Below are 17,514 nucleotides of genomic sequence, written 5' to 3'. Positions count from 1 at the left end.
AGTACCCCTCTGAGTACTGCTCTCAGCAGAGGCTAAATAGCCCATGTAGCCACACCCACACAGATACACCCAGTGTTCACACACACATAAGGGAGTTAACCCTTCCTACACCAGGCAAGGGAAAACAGCCACATACAGGGGAAGTGTACAAACACTTATCACACTGCAGCTGTTACCGCAGGCAATGACATGTGTGGCAACCGTGTCCTGGGAGTCAGCCAGAAGGCCGAGACACTGCCACCACATGTACACAATACAACACGTTGCCTCGGGCAGCCACAAGTGAAGGGAAAAAGTCACAGTGCACACACCCAAACCTCGTGCACACCAAACATATAAAAAGGCACACCTACAAAGACAGGTTGCCAGGTGCAACCGCATGCAGATTGCAGCAAGCTGCCTAGCAACAGCTCAGGCTGCTATACTGCTAAGTACAAACATGTTGCCAGCGGCAACCACATGTGAGGCAACAATACAGCCGCCTTCACAATGTGATTGACAAAAACCAAACCGCAGGCAACTGCATGCGGATCAGGAGTCACGACCATGACCATGGTCGAGACAGGTAGATAGATATTGGATTATCTTCCCATGTCAGCTGTAAGGTATTTCTTGCACTATTGAGTATTGCCACTTTGGCTGGAAAATGCAGGAATTTGCAGGTCACATCCCTTGGCGGTTCTGCAGGCTGAGGTTTGGGGCGAAGTGCCCTGTGGGCACGTTCAATGATGACTTCATGTGAGGAGTCAGGGCCCTAGAGTTTCAGGCAGATCTGCATCACGGTCTCGGGTATCTCTTCAGGGCCCACAGATTCAGGGATACCTCTGAAGCGCAGATTGTTGCGTCTGCCCCTGTTTTCTTGGTCCTCCAACTGTGTGTAAAGGGAGTTCAGGTGTTTTTGATATATGGACATGTTGGAGGAGATTGCGTTCTGGTGTGCTGTGAAAGCGGTGTGCGCTTCTTCCAGCACCTCTACCCTTCTCCCTATATGGCGCATATCCTCTTTGATGGAGGTAAGGTCTGTCTTGAGAGGCCCAAGGGCTTCCAATAATGCCTCCCTCAGGAAAGATCTTGATAATGGTAGCGTGTTGGCCCCTGGGGAGTCCTCTCTTACCTTCTCAGCGGGAGTTCCGGCTTGTTTGCTCCTCGGCGCGCGAGGAGCTTCGGGCGCCATTTTGGAATCCCTTGCCACATACGTCTGTGCGGCTTTCTTAATAAATTTCTCCATATCGCCAGCTTGGTTCTGTGTTCTGGCTTGCTCTTGAGTGTCAGCGGATCTTGGGCCCCCGATCTTGACCATGTCGGGATCGCTGTGCTAAAGATACAGGCTCTTGAGGGAGTCGTTCACAGCAGAGCTTCACTTCACGCAGCCATTCAGCTCCGGTGCAGGCCCCGCCCCCCAAAAATGGGTGTTTTTCTAATAGCAGAATAGAACCACAGTATCTAAATGGTGTATCTCACAATGACATATGCAGCAAAGGCTGAAAAATTTAGTTTTTTGCCCAAAATGGGTGTTTTTCTAATAGAAGAATAGAACCACAGTATCTAAAATGGAATGGTATTAATAATGTCCTTTTACAAAAACTTAAAACACGGATTCCTTTTGAGCCCCAATTGTTCTTACTGAATGATTTTTCCCCCCTAGGTAACTATAATTATAAATATAAAAATATCTTCTTAGGTAAAATATTATTACTGGCCAGGGTCTTGATTAGTCGGAGTTGGTTTGCACATCATACTCCAGAGGTAAATAATTGAATAAATCTGGTTAATAAGGTCAAAAATTATGAACGGATTCTCTATAAGCAGAGAGACTCATTAGAGAAATGGATTAGGATATGGGCTGACTGGAAGTGATGAGTTAACTGTTCTTTTTTCCCTTTTTTATTTTTTTTCTTTCCCCTCTCTTCTCTTTCTTCTCCCCCTCCTTCCCAGGTATATAGGGGGGGGGGGGGGGGGTTAGACACATCACAGGGGGAGGGCAGGGTGGGAAACGCGGGTTAAGGGTAAAGTGTTAACAAATCATTATATCAAGCTGAAGCTTGTTTCTTTTCTTTCCTTTCTATTGCTTTGGTATATTAATAAAGGTGTTGAAAATTTTAAAAAATAAAAATAAAAAAGATACAGGCTCTTGAGGGAGTCATTCACAGCAGAGCTTCACTTCACGCAGCCATTCAGCTCCGGTGCAGGCCCCGCCACCCCAAAATGGGTGTTTTTCTAATAGCAGAATAGAACCACAGTATCTAAATGGTGTATCTCACAATGACATATGCAGCAAAGGCTGAAAAATTTAGTTTTTTGCCCAAAATGGGTGTTTTTCTAATAGAAGAATAGAACCACAGTATCTAAAGGGTGTATCTCACACGTACAGATCCAGACTAGGCTGCAATTAAAGATTTTTGCCCAAAAGGGGTGTTTTATTAATAACAGAATAAAACCACAGTATCTAAAGGGTGTATCTCACAATGACATATGCAGCAAAGGCTGCAAAATTAAGTTTTGACAGCAGTATATAACGCTTGAATTTCACACATGCAGATGCAGCAAGGGCTGTAAAATTGTGTATTTTGCCGAAAATAGGTGTTTTATTAATAGCAGAATAGAATCACAGCATCTAAAATGTGTATCTCACACGTACAGATGCAGACTAGGCCGCAATTAAAGATTTTGGACGGATCCGTTTTCTATTGTGCCAGATTGTGTCATAGAAAATGGATCCGACCCCATTGACTTACATTGTGTGTCAGAACGGATCCGTTTGGCTCAGTTTTGTCAGACGGACACCAAAACGCTGCAAACAGCATTTTGGTGTCCGCCTCCAAAGCGGAATGGAGATGGAACGGAGGCAAACTGAGGCAAACTGATGCATTCTGAGCGGATCCTTTTCCATTCAGAATGCATTAGGGAAAAACTGATCAGTTTTGGACCGTTTGTGAGGACCTTGAACGGATCTCACAAACTGAAAGCCAAAACGCCAGTGTGAAACCTTAAATATGGTGGTGCGAGCGGGCTCGGTGAAAGGAGCTATTTCCATTGTTTATTAAGTCCTACTTGTGGGATTTCTTAAAGCAAATCCCCTTAAAGTTAGGAGAGGTTGGGAACAAGATGTGGGTAGCATCTCAGATGCTCAATGGGAAGAGGTATTGGCCCTTACTCCGAGTCTATCCCTGAGTGAAGCTGCGCGGTTATCCCATTTGTACTTATTACATAGAGTGTATAAGACCCCTCTATTTTTATTTAAAATAGGATACAGGGATAGCCCAGGGTGCCCAAAGTGTACAGCAGCAGAGGCAGATTTGTTTCATATGCTTTGGGCATGTCCTTTATTATCGGCTTATTGGACAGCGGTGGTGCAACTAATTAATAAAGTATACCGTACACGTCTTGTTCCCGATCCAAGGATGTGCCGGTGGAGGATCTACAAGTGGTTATCACCATTGGTAGTAACAGAATGCTGTATCAAGCATGCAAAACGTTAGCGGCAAAATGGATGCAACCAACGTCTCCCGTGGTATTCGGAGTATGTGAATAGACTGCATGCAATTGTTCGTTTGGAGAGAGGGGTCTATCTAAAAAGGAATAGTTTGTCTAAGTTTGAAGCTATTTGGGGTGCATGGATTGACAACTCAGGGTGCTGTAGCCCATGGCTGGCATTTACCAGTGGGATCTTACGATCCATTTAACCTTGGTGTTTGGTGGGTGTGGATGTGGCTTTGGAATGTGGAGAAAGTGTTGATGCTTGTACAGCTGTTGGATGGAGTAGGGTACCGGGTTTACGGATTAGTAAGGTACTTGGTGCTCTATCAATATAATGGGCCTGGATGTCTAGGTGTCTAGTGGGTGTGATACGTACAATAATACATGCACCTTCCCATGATGTTGATGCCCCCTGCTGTCTTCAAATTGGGATTTGTGGTGTTGACACCCCGGAGGTGACTGAATGGGTCATACTACTGATAATGGATATTACGTTTACTGCTTTGTATGTCTATTTTCTTTTCTAGGAGTAGACCATATATGGACTTTATTATTATTACCTGCTCTGGTTATGTTGGGGTGGGTGGGTGGGTTTCTTTCTATAGGGGATATATACGATCTACTTTTGCTTAGTACTTATATATGTTGCTTTTTGCAATGCTTGTCAGAATCGTCTCTGTATATTGCATTCCTTAATTTGTCTGATTCACATATTGTATGTGTATGTTGGATTATGCAAAACTTGAGAAAAAAAGCAATAAAAAGACATCTGATTAAAAAATAAAACGCCAGTGTGAAAGTAGCCTAAACTGATAAGGGGCATGAAGGGTCTTAGTTATGAAGAAAGATTAAAATAATTGAATTTATTTAGTCTTGAGAAGAGACGTCTAAGGGGGGGACATGATTAGCCTATACAAATATATAAATGGGCCATACAAAAAATACAGTGAAAAACTGTTCCATGTAAAACTGCCTCCGACTGGAGAAGAAAAAGTTCAGTCTCTAGAAGTGTCAAAGCTTCCTTACTGTAAGAACTGTGAATCTGTGGAATAGACTTCCTCAGGACGTGGTCACAGCAGGAACAGTGGACAGTTTAAAAAAAGGGTTTAGATAAATTGTTAAAAGTAAACAACATTGATGCTTATAAAAAGGTGCAGAAATCTGAGTCTCACTTCCTATTGGGATTCGCGTCCCCCTCTATCCCTTGGTTGAACTTGATGGACTTATTTCTTTTTTTAAACCGTATCAACTATGAAACTATAGAAAATTCCAAAAGAGCTGTCCAAAATGAAAGGTGGATTCTCATTGGTTGCTATGGACAACTAAGCCAGTTCTACTTTACACCAGTTTGATGAAAGACCCCCATATTTCAATATACGTAATATTCCTAACTTAGATCTAAAAAAAAAGGTAATGTGGACATAAAAAGGTTTATTATATTATTAAATACTTTACCAAAATCACAGGAATAACAGGGGGAAATCTAGGTAGTATAGCTGGCCATAGGTACTCTGTGGCTGAGTATAGAAGTTTAGTGAATGACAGTGGGAACTTTTTAATTCTATGCAGTCTCTAATTGAATTTGGGCAGCAAATTTGCTATATGTATATGTACTGTGTATACAACAATCAGCCATAACATTAAAACACTGACAAGTAAAGTGAATAACATTGATCATCTCATGACGATGGAACCAGTCAAATGGTGGGATATGTTAAGCAAGAAATGAATAGTCAGTTCTTGGAATATATGCATTGTAAGCAGGAAAATAGGCAAACATAAGAAATATTAACAAAGAATAAAGTGAGGACTAGATGACTTAATAGAGCATCTCCAAAATAGAAGGACTTTGGGGGATTTCGAGCCATACAGTAGTTAATACCCACTGTATGAAAAATGTTCCAAGGATGGACCTCTGGTGAACTAACAACAGGGCCGTGATGCCCCAAGCTTCTTAATGTGTGTGAGGAGCAAAGACTAGAGGAAGGTTAGGTGGTTTTAATGTTATTACTGATCAGCAAATTTAAAAGTAAATATACAGTCAGGTCCATAAATATTGGGACATGGACACAATTGTAAAATTTTTGGCTCTATACACCACCACAATGGATTTGAAATGAAACAAACAAGATGTGCTTTAACTGCAGACTGTCAGCTTTAATTTGAGGTTATTTACATCCAAATCAGGTGAACGGTGCAGGAATTACAACAGCTGGCATATGCGCCTCCCACTTGTTAAGGGACCAAAAGTAATGGGACTGAATAATAATAATCATAAATCAAACTTTCACTTTTTAATACTTGGTTGCAAGTCCTTTGCAGTCAATTACAGCCTGAAGTCTGGAACGCATAGACATCACCAGACCCTGGGTATCATCCCTAGTGAGGCTCTGCCAGGCCTCTACTGCAACTGTCCAGTTCCTGCTTGTTCTTGGGGCATTTTCCCTTCAGTTTTGTCTTCAGCAAGTGAAATGCATGCTCAATTGGATTCAGGTCAGCTGATTGACTCGGCCATTGCATAACAATCCACTTCTTTCCCTTAAAAAACTCTTTGCTTATTCAGTATGCTTTGGGTCATTGTCCAGCTGCACTGTGAAGCGGTCCAATGAGTTCTGAAGCATTTGGCTGAATATGAGCAGATAATATTGCCCGAAACACTTCAGAATTCATCCTGCTGTTTTTGTCAGCAGTCACATCATCAATAAATACAAGAGAACCAGTTCCATTGGCAGCCATACATGCCCACACCATGTCACTACCACCACCATGCTTCACTGATGAGGTGGTATGCTTAGGATCATGAGCAGTTCCTTTCCTTCTCCATACTCTTCTCTTCCCATCACTTTGGTACAAGTTGCTCTTAGTCTCATCTGTCCATAGGATGTTGTTCCAGAACTGTGAAGGCTTTTTTAGATGTCATTTGGCAAACTCCAATCTGGCCTTCCTGTTTTTGAGGCTCACCAATGGTTTACATCTTGTGGTGAACCTTCTGCATTCACTCTGGTAAAGTCTTCTCTTGATTGTTGACTTTGACACACATACAGCAACCTCCTGGAGAGTGTTCTTGATCTGACCAACTGTTGTGAAGAGTGTTTTCTTCACCAGGAAAGAATTCTTCGGTCATCCACCACAGTTGTTTTCTGTGGTCTTCCGGGTCTTTTGGTGTTGCTGAGCTCAACGGTGCGTTCCTTTTTTTTAAGAATGTTCCAAACAGTTGTTTTGGCCAGGCCTAATGTTTTTGCTATCGCTCTGATGGGTTTGTTTTTTTTTTTTCAGCCTAATGATGGCTTTCTTCACTGATAGTGACAGCTCTTTGGATCTCATCTTAAGAGTTGACAGGAACAGATTCCAAATGCAAATAGCACACTTGAAATGAACTCTGGACCTTTTATCTGCTCATTGTAATTGGGATAATGAGGGAATAACACACACCTGGCCATGGAACAGCTGAGAAGACAATTGTCCCATTACTTGTGGTCCCTTAACAAATGGGAGGCACATATGCAAACTGTTGTAATTCCTGCACCGTTCACCTGATTTGGATGTAAATATCCTCAAATTAAAGCTGACAGTCTGCAGTTAAAGCACATCTTGTTTGTTTCATTTCAAATCCATTGTAGTGGTGTATAGAGCCAAAAATGTCAGAATTGTGTCGCTGTCCCAATATTTATGGACCTGATTGTATATGGTTGTATTTACGTATGTAAAGAATGTTTCCATTAACCTTCCTGCAATACACTTTTCCATGACTTGGACTACGTTATAATACTCAAACAGCAGACTTGGTTTAATAACATGGTTATTCAAATAAATTCAACATTTAAAAGTGGCATGCAAAAATAATCTAAACTTTTTAAATATAAATGAAATTCATTTTAATTTTCTAAAGTTAAAAGTTTGAGCCTTTATGCAGCCAAATGTTTATAAATCAGCTAAAGGCTCTAGAACTTATCAATTTAGGTCAATTTTATTTATAGGAGGCACAAAAAGCTTTACTGGAGGGCAGAGGCTGAAAATAATTAAGAATTCTTTTAAATATGGAGCAAGTGACTTTTTTTTATAGTTTCCGCTATTGCAGCCACAGTGGAGTATAGCATAGCAATTAATGTTTAACCAATGGCAAAATCTCAGAGAGACATTTTAAAAAGGATTTCATTAAAAATCTCAAGTTGAAAAATAATTATTAGAAATGTAAGATCAGTTTCAATATATTATTCCAAATTCCATTAACTGTGAAAAATGAAATCCCAACTATTAGTCGCATTCATAACTGTGATTATTGCTTATGAGGCTCCAATTTATTTTCAACGACAGAGTACAATGAGAGATGAAAGTCAATTACATAACCCTGAAATAATGTAAGAGATACAGTGAACTTAACGGCCATATTATTTAATGCTGTTATATATTCTAATAATTGAATGCAACCCTGCTTGCATTTGCTGTATTATATTAGAAGTGTAAATTAATACTGCAAAGTTCGAAACTGCTCTTGAGAATCACTAACTGATGACATTTGTAAGGCTAATTATAATGCAACAAAATTGTTAATTAAGTTCAATGGCAACCAGAATTTACAGGACAAACATAATTTGGAATTCAGCAGAAAAAAATCTCTATAAACTGAAAACAGAGTTTAATAGAGGGTTTATGCACTTATGTGCAGCATTATTACATGCAAAATTTAGTCATAATGTGGCTGTTTATATGCCCAAAAGGTAAGTATATGATAAAGTTTAGTAGTTCACTGTCTTAGGCTGATTATATGTTATCTTAATGCTACTGGGAATTTTTTTTACAGGATGGCAATGTCTTCCATGTTAAGATTACTCATGTGAACATTTCTAAAAAGTCTATCCCTGAGAATAGGTGCAGTAGCTCTAAAAACTAGTGCCTACATCAGTTATGAGCAGCTAGGGCATTCCTGTTTGTGTATGTTCTTAGTTACTACTTAGTATAAAAATGCTTTGCACTTGATTTGATTCTGAATTTGTTAATTCCCTAGCTTTGACTGGTTGATTAGGGTGTGGTAATTGATGGCTGCAATGTGATCGAGCTGAAATGTGGGACAAGTTGTTAGAGCAGAAAGATTGAATGAAAGGGTCAATTAAAGACGAATTTAACAAATTTAATTCCCTGTCACCTATGCAGATCAGGGGTTTTTCATCGCCAGAAATGGATTAATGTCACCCACCAATGGAACAAATGATTTTTAAAAATTTCGGTTTCTGTCACCTATGCAGAGCAGGGGTTTATTCACAGCAAAATGGTAAAATGTCACCCAAGAATGTAACTGAAAAATTTGTGAAATTTATTAACCTGTCTACTAGGTAGAGCAGGGGTATATCAGAACCAAAAATTGGTGAATTTCACCCAATATGTAACAGACAAATTAATGATATTTTTTTACCTGTCTACTAGGTATAGCAGTGGTATTACACACCCAAAAATTGGTGAATTAAACCCGAATATGTAACAGACAAATTAGTGAAATGTTACCTGTCTACTGGGTAGAGCAGGGGTATATCACACCCAAAAATCTGTGAATTTCACCCAAATATGTAACAGACAAATTAATGACATTTTTTTACCTGTCTACTAGGTAGAGCAGGGGTTTATCACACCCAAAAATTAGTGAATTTCACCTGAATATGTAACAGACAAATTAGTGAAATGTTTTTACCTGTCTACTAGGTACAGCCAGGGTATATCACACCCAAAAAGTGGTGAATTTCACCTGAATATGTAACAAACAAATTAATGATATTTTTTTACCTGTCTACTAGGTATAGCAGTGGTATATCACACCCAAAAATTATTGGTGAATTACACCCGAATATGTAACAGACAAATTAGTGAAATGTTTTTACCTGTCTACTAGGTACAGCCGGGGTATATCACACCCAAAAAGTGGTGAATTTCACCAGAAAATGTAACAGACAAATTAGTGAAATGACATAAAATAAAATACGTACAAATTAAAAAAAATAAACTTGATTTATGAGGTGGAGGTCCAAATGGAGTAGGAGTTTGAGGAGGTGGTAGATGTAGCGGTGTAGGTGGAAGCAGGGGTGGAGGAGGACGAGGTAGCCAACACTGGTTTTTGGTTTTATTTTTATTTTTTTATTATGGTACACTCCAAAAGAGTGTGAGATAACCAAAACACAACAGTGAGCAATTGCTCTGAAGTATAACATTGGCTGGTTAAGGCTAGTATACATGTCTATTCTGCACAAGGTACGGACAAGTCCTGTGGGATCCATGCCTGGTTCATTTTAATGAACGTGAGCTTGTCCACATTGGCTGTGGACAGGCGGCTTTGCTTGTCTGTGATAACGCCCCCTGCCGTGCTAAACACACTTTCAGACAATACACTGGCTGCAGGGCAGGCCAGCACCTCAAAGGCGTAAAGGGCAAACTCAGACCATGTGCCCAATTTGGAGACCCAGAAGGTAAAGGGGGCAGACCAGTCATTCAGTACGTGTAGGCATGTGCACACATACTGCTCCACCATGGTGGTGAAATGCTGCCTCTTGCTAAGACGTTCCATATCAGCTGGTGGTGCTGTTTGTTGTGGCGTGCTGAGAAAGCTTTTCCACATTTCGGCCATGCAAACCCTGCCTTCTGGGGTGCTGGTGGTGCCCCAGCTGCGTGGCCCCTGATAAGGGCAACGAAAAGCTGCCCTTATCGGCGTTATCGGCACTGGACATGTTGGTGGAGTACTCGAAACAGCGCAACAAGGAACACAGGTCTCGCATAGAGGCCCAGTCATTGGTGGTGAAGTGGTGCTGTTCCGTAGAGCGAATCACCCGTGCGTGCTGCAGCTCGCCTGCTGCTGCTCGCACAGTCTGGCCAGCATGTGCAAGGTGGAGTTCCACCTTGTGGGCACGTCGCATACGAGGCGCTGAGCGGGAAGGCCGAAATTACGCTGCAGCACTGACAGGCGAGCGGCAGCAGGGTGAGAACATTGAAAGCGCGCACAGACGGCCCGCACTTTATGCAGCAGCTCTGACATATTGGGGTAATTTTTAAGGAACCTCTGCACCACCAAATTCAGCATATGTGCCAGGCAAGGGATGTGCCTCAAACCGGCTAGTCCCTGAGCTGCTACAGATTTTGGCCATTATTGCACACCACCAGGCCGGGCTTGAGGCTCACTGGCACCAACCACTGATCGGTCTGTTGTCCAGGGCCCGTCAACAGCTCCTGCGCGGTGTGGGGTTTGTTCCTCAAACAGATAAGTTTTTAAACTGTCTGCTGTCGTTTACCCCTGGCTGTGCTGAAGTTGGTGGTGAAGGTGTTAGGCTGACCGGATAAGGAGGCAGTAGAGGATAAAGAAGTGGAGTAGGAGGAGGAAGCAACAGGAGGCAAATTGAAGCGCACTGCAATCCTCGGTGGTGGAAGGACATGTGCCAAAATGCTATCCGCCTCAGGCCCAGCCGCCACTGCATTTACCCAGTGTTCTGTTATGGAGATATAACATCCCTGACCTTGCTTACTGGTCCACGTATCCGTAGTTAGGTGGACCTTGCCACAGATGGCGTTGCGCAGTGCACACCTGATTTTGTCCCCCACTTGGTTGTGCAGGGAAGGGATGGCACGCCTGGAAAAGTAGTGGCGGCTGGGCACGACATACTGTAGGACAGCCACCGCCATAAGGCTTTTAAAACTCTCCGTCTCCACCAGACGGAATGACAGCATTTACAAGGCCAGTAATTTTGAAATGCTGGCATTCAGGGCCAGGGATTGCGGGTGGGTAGGGGGGTACTTCCTCTTCCGCTCCAGTGTTTGGGAGATGGAGAGCTGAACGCTTCCGTGGGACATTGTGGAGATGCTTGGTGACCCAGGTGGTGGTGTTCCTGGCAGATCCTCTGTTTGCGGGGTGGCAGGTGGCACTGTCACTCCAGAGGTGGATGAAGAGGCCGAGACTGCAGCAGAAGAGAAAGCAGAAAGAGCCAGAGACCTTTCTTGGTTTTTGAGGTGACTACTCCACTGCAGCTCGTGCTTTGCACTTAGATGCCTGGTCATGCAAGTTGTGCTCAGGTTGAGAACGTTTATGCCTCGCTTCAGGTTCTGATTGCACAGCATGCAAACCACTCGTGTCTTGTCGTCAGCACATTGTCTGAAGAATTGCCTCGCCAGGGAACTCCTTGGAGCTGGATTTGGTATGCTCGGTCCCTTGCTGCGGTGAGCAGTAGCAGGCATACTGTCTAGGGGATGGCCGCTCCGCTTTTGCAACCTGCTCCCTCTTCTGCTGTGCTGGTGGCTCTGTGCAACCACCGCCTCTTCCTCCGAACTACACAGGTCACTCCCATGACTTTGATTCCATGTGGGGTCGAGGACCTCATCGTCCTCCACATCATCTTCTGCCCAGTCTTCACCCCTGCCCTCCTTGTTGGTCTGCACACTTTCGAAAGCCACAGCAGTTGGCACATGTGTTTCGTCATCATCCGAGACGTGCTGCGATGGTCCTCCCATGTACTCATCTTGAAACATAAGTGGTTTGGCATCGGTGAACTCAATCTCTGCCACTTCTGGGGCAGGGCTAGGTGGATGGCCCTGGTAAACCCTGCTAGCAGAGTCATCAAGAAGCAGAAGAGACTGCTTGGCTGATTTGCAAGGGGATGAGGTGAAAGACTGACGGACATCGGCTGCAGGTGCCAACTCAGATTTTTCAGCAGGAGACTGGGTGGGAGACAATATAAAGGAACTGGAGGCACTGTCATCAACCCAATCTACTATCGCCTGTACTTGTTCTGGCCTCAACATTCGTAGAGCCGCATTAGGCCCGACCAAACACCGCTAAAGGTTGTATCGCCTACTGGCACCCGAGGAAGGTGTTTTACTTGTGCATGTAGCTGGGACAGATCAACCACATCCTTCCCCTGCAACAGGAGCTCCACCAGCAGCACTATGACCGGGGCTACGTCCTTTATTTGACGCTCTCCTCATATTTCTCAAATTTAGGATCTTGCCCAAAATGGGTGTTTTTTTAATACCAAAATAGTACAGCAGTATGTAAAGGGTATATCTCACAATGACAGATGCAGCAAAGGCTGCAAAATTAAGATTTTTGCCCCAAATGGTTTTTTTTTATAGCAGGATAGAACAACAGTATCTGAAGGGTGTATCTCACACGTACAGATGCAGACAAGGCCGAAAATTAAGTATTTTGCCCAAAATAGGCGTTTTTTGAATAACAAAATATGACAGCAGTATATAATACTTGAATTTCACACGTACAGATGCAGCAAGGGCTGTAAAATTTAGTATTTTGCCCAAAAAAGGTGTTTTTTAAAACCCAGAAAATTATAGCTGTATTTCTAGATTAAGTTGCACACTGACTAATGTGGCAGTGGCCCCAGATGGACGGTATTGCCAAAAATGGGTGTTTTTTTTAAAACCCAGAAAATTATTGAAGTATTTCAAGCTTGTTTTTAACAATCACAGATGCAGCAAAGGCTGTAATATTTAGCATTTTGCCCAAAAAGGGTGTTTTTTTAAATAACAGAATATGATAGCAGTACACTGCATGCAGAATTATTAGGCAAATGAGTATTTTGACCACATCATCCTCTTTATGCATGTTGTCTTACTCCAAGCTGTATAGGCTCGAAAGCCTACTACCAATTAAGCATATTAGGTGATGTGCATCTCTGTAATGAGAAGGGGTGTGGTCTAATGACATCAACACCCTATATTAGGTGTGCATAATTATTAGGCAACTTCCTTTCCTTTGGCAAAATGGGTCAAAAGAAGGACTTGACAGGCTCAGAAAAGTCAAAAATAGTGAGATATCTTGCAGAGGGATGCAGCACTCTTAAAATTGCAAAGCTTCTGAAGCGTGATCATCGAACAATCAAGCGTTTCATTCAAAATAGTCAACAGGGTCGCAAGAAGCGTGTGGAAAAACCAAGGCGCAAAATAACTGCCCATGAACTGAGAAAAGTCAAGCGTGCAGCTGCCAAGATGCCACTTGCCACCAGTTTGGCCATATTTCAGAGCTACAACATCACTGGAGTGCCCAAAAGCACAAGGTGTGCAATACTCAGAGACATGGCCAAGGTAAGAAAGGCTGAAAGACGACCACCACTGAACAAGACACACAAGCTGAAACGTCAAGACAAGGCCAAGAAATATCTCAAGACTGATTTTTCTAAGGTTTTATGGACTGATGAAATGAGAGTGAGTCTTGATGGGCCAGATGGATGGGCCCGTGGCTGGATTGGTAAAGGGCAGAGAGCTCCAGTCCGACTCAGACGCCAGCAAGGTGGAGGTGGAGTACTGGTTTGGGCTCGTATCATCAAAGATGAGCTTGTGGGGCCTTTTCGGGTTGAGGATGGAGTCAAGCTCAACTCCCAGTCCTACTGGCAGTTTCTGGAAGACACCTTCTTCAAGCAGTGGTACAGGAAGAAGTCTGCATCCTTCAAGAAAAACATGATTTTCATGCAGGACAATGCTCCATCACACGCGTCCAAGTACTCCACAGCGTGGCTGGCAAGAAAGGGTATAAAAGAAGAAAATCAAATGACATGGCCTCCTTGTTCACCTGATCTGAACCCCATTGAGAACCTGTGGTCCATCATCAAATGTGAGATTTACAAGGAGGGAAAACAGTACACCTCTCGGAACAGTGTCTGGGAGGCTGTGGTTGCTGCTGCACGCAATGTTGATGGTGAACAGATCAAAACACTGACAGAATCCATGGATGGCAGGCTTTTGAGTGTCCTTGCAAAGAAAGGTGGCTATATTGGTCACTGATTTGTTTTTGTTTTGTTTTTGAATGTCAGAAATGTATATTTGTGAATGTTGAGATGTTATATTGGTTTCACTGGTAAAAATAAATAATTGAAATGGGTATATATTTGTTTTTTGTTAAGTTGCCTAATAATTATGCACAGTTATAGTCACCTGCACACACAGATATCCCCCTAAAATAGCTAAAACTAAAAACAAACTAAAAACTACTTCCAAAAATATTCAGCTTTGATATTAATGAGTTTTTTGGGTTCATTGAGAACATGGTTGTTGTTCAATAATAAAATTAATCCTCAAAAATACAACTTGCCTAATAATTCTGCACTCCCTGTATATAACGTTTGAATTTTACACGTACAGAAGCAAGCAGCAAGGGATGTAAAATTGAGTATTTTACCCAAAAAGGGTGTTTTTTAAAACCCCGAAAATTATAGCTGTATTTCTAGCTTAAAATGCACACTGACTAATGCGGCAGAGGCCCTAGATAGGGTCGAGCGAACCCGAACTGTAAAGTTCGGGTTCATACTGAACTTTAGGATTTTTGGACCCGAACCCAAACAATTCAGTAAAAGTTCGGGTTCGGTGTTCGGCAATTTCTCAGCGCTTTTTGAAAGGCTGCAGAGCAGCCAATCAACAAGCGTTAAACTGTCTGACCTTAGAAGTCATCACAGCCATGCCTACTAATGGCATGGCTGTGATTGGCCGGTGCAGCATGTGACCCAGGCTCTATATATGCTTGAGTCACGTAGTGCTGCACGTCACTCTGCTGTTACAAGTGTAGGGAGAGGATGCTGCTGCTGGACTGGTGATTTCAGTGAGAAAATAGGAGAGAATCTAAGTCAGCTATCTACATAAAATTAGTTGTGTGGGTGCAGGGCACAATCTTTTTACCCTGCCCTGAGTCCATTGAACCCAAAAAATATTACTTTTATCGGTCTGTTAGTTAGGTGGGCGGCGGCGGTGGCCATTTTATGCAAGCTCAGTGGACACTCTGACTGAGCTCCAAAGATCTTGTAAGTGGATAGAAGAAACTTCCAGAAGGTCAACCATCACTGCAGCACTCCACAAATCTAGGCTTTATGGCATAGTGGCCATAAAGAAGCCTCTCTTCAGTAAAAGACACATGAAAACTAGGGATGAGCGAACCCGAACTGTATAGTTCGGGTTCGTACCGAATTTTGGGGTGTCCGTGACACGGACCCGAACCCGAACATTTTCGTAAAAGTCCGGGTTCGGTGTTCGGCGCTTTCTTGGCGCTTTTTGAAAGGCTGCAAAGCATCCAATCAACAAGCGTCATACTACTTGGCCCAAGAGGCCATTACAGCCATGCCTACTATTGGCATGGCTGTGATTGGCCAGTGCACCATGTGACCCAGCCTCTATTTAAGCTGGAGTCACATAGCGCCGCACGTCACTCTGCTATGATCAGTATAGGGAGAGGTTGCAGCTGCGACGTTAGGGCGAGATTAGGCAGATTAACTCCTCCAAAAGACTTCATTCTGTGATCGATCTGCAGCTGTGGATCATTGAAGTGCTATTATTGACTTGCTCAATTTTTTGAGGCTGCCCAGAGCGTTTTTAGATCACTTTTTTTCTGGGGTGATCGGCGGCCATTTTGTGACTTGTGGTGCGCCAGCACGAGCTATCACTAAGTGTATTTAACCATCGATAGTGTGGTTATTTTGTGCTATATCCTACATCAGCTGCAGGCTGAGCCTGTGTCACCGAAGTGCATTTAACCATCAACAGTCTGATTATTTTTTGGCCATATACTACATCTGGTGCAGGCTGAGCCTGTGTCACCCAAGTGCATTTAACCATCAACAGTCTGATTATTTTTTGGCCATATACTACATCTGGTGCAGGCTGAGCCTGTGTCACCCAAGTGCATTTAACCATCAACAGTGTGGTTATTTTCTGGCCATATATTACATCAGGGGCAAGTTGAGCCTGTCACCCAGTGCCTAAAAAATAGACCTGACATTTCTATTCAACCAAATCTGTACTGTTTTAGCTGGTCAAGTTATTTGTATTGACCGTAAAAGCAGACTTTTTTTTCTGGGTTGAAAAAGCATTCCCAAATTTCCCATTCTCAAAATAACTAGTTTCTGGTATTTGAGGCCTACTTGAAATCTATCTCAAAAAGAAAATCTTACATTGAAGGTATTGATAGTGTCATTCAGAAAAACCTAAGACACACGCTAGCGTGCTGATAGAAGTGTCATTCTGTGATTAAACCTATACCTGTCACACAGCGCAAAAAAAAACAGGTCTCACATCTCTATTCAACCAAATCTGCACTGTTTTTGCTGGTCAAGTTATTTGTAGTGACCGTAAAAGCAGACTTTTTGTTCTGGGTTAAAAAAGCATTCCCAAATTTCCCATTCTCAAAATAACTAGTTTCTGGTATTTGAGGCCTACTTGAAATCTATCCCAAAAAGAAAATCTTACATTGAAGGTATTGATAGTGTCATTCAGAAAAACCTAAGACACACGCTAGCGTGCTGATAGAAGTGTCATTCTGTGATTAAACCTATACCTGTCACACAGCGCAAAAAAAAACAGGTCTCACATCTCTATTCAACCAAATCTGCACTGTTTTTGCTGGTCAAGTTATTTGTAGTGACCGTAAAAGCAGACTTTTTGTTCTGGGTTGAAAAAGCATTCCCAAATTTCCCATTCTCAAAATAACTAGTTTCTGGTATTTGAGGCCTACTTGAAATCTATCCCAAAAAGAAAATCTTACAGTGAAGGTATTGATAGTGTCATTCAGAAAATCCTAAGACAGTTTCTGGTATTTGAGGCCTACTTGAAATCTATCCCAAAAAGAAAATCTTACAGTGAAGGTATTGATAGTGTCATTCAGAAAAACCTAAGACAAACGCTAGCGTGCTGATAGAAGTGTCATTCTGTGATTAAACCTATACCTGTCACACAGCGCAAAAAAAAAACAGGTCTCACATCTCTATTCAACCAAATCTGCACTGTTTTTGCTGGTCAAGTTATTTGTAGTGACCGTAAAAGCAGACTTTTTGTTCTGGTTTGAAAAAGCATTCCCAAATTTCCCATTCTCAAAATAACTAGTTTCTGGTATTTGAGGCCTACTTGAAATCTATCCCAAAAAGAAAATCTTACAGTGAAGGTATTGATAGTGTCATTCAGAAAAACCTAAGACACACGCTAGCGTGCTGATAGAAGTGTCATTCTGTGATTAAACCTATACCTGTCACACAGCGCAAAAAAAAACAGGTCTCACATCTCTATTCAACCAAATCTGCA

The sequence above is a fragment of the Bufo bufo genome, chromosome 1 (assembly GCF_905171765.1).
Source record: "Bufo bufo chromosome 1, aBufBuf1.1, whole genome shotgun sequence".
Taxonomy (NCBI): Eukaryota; Metazoa; Chordata; class Amphibia; order Anura; family Bufonidae; genus Bufo; species Bufo bufo.
This window is presented reverse-complemented; position numbering follows the sequence as displayed.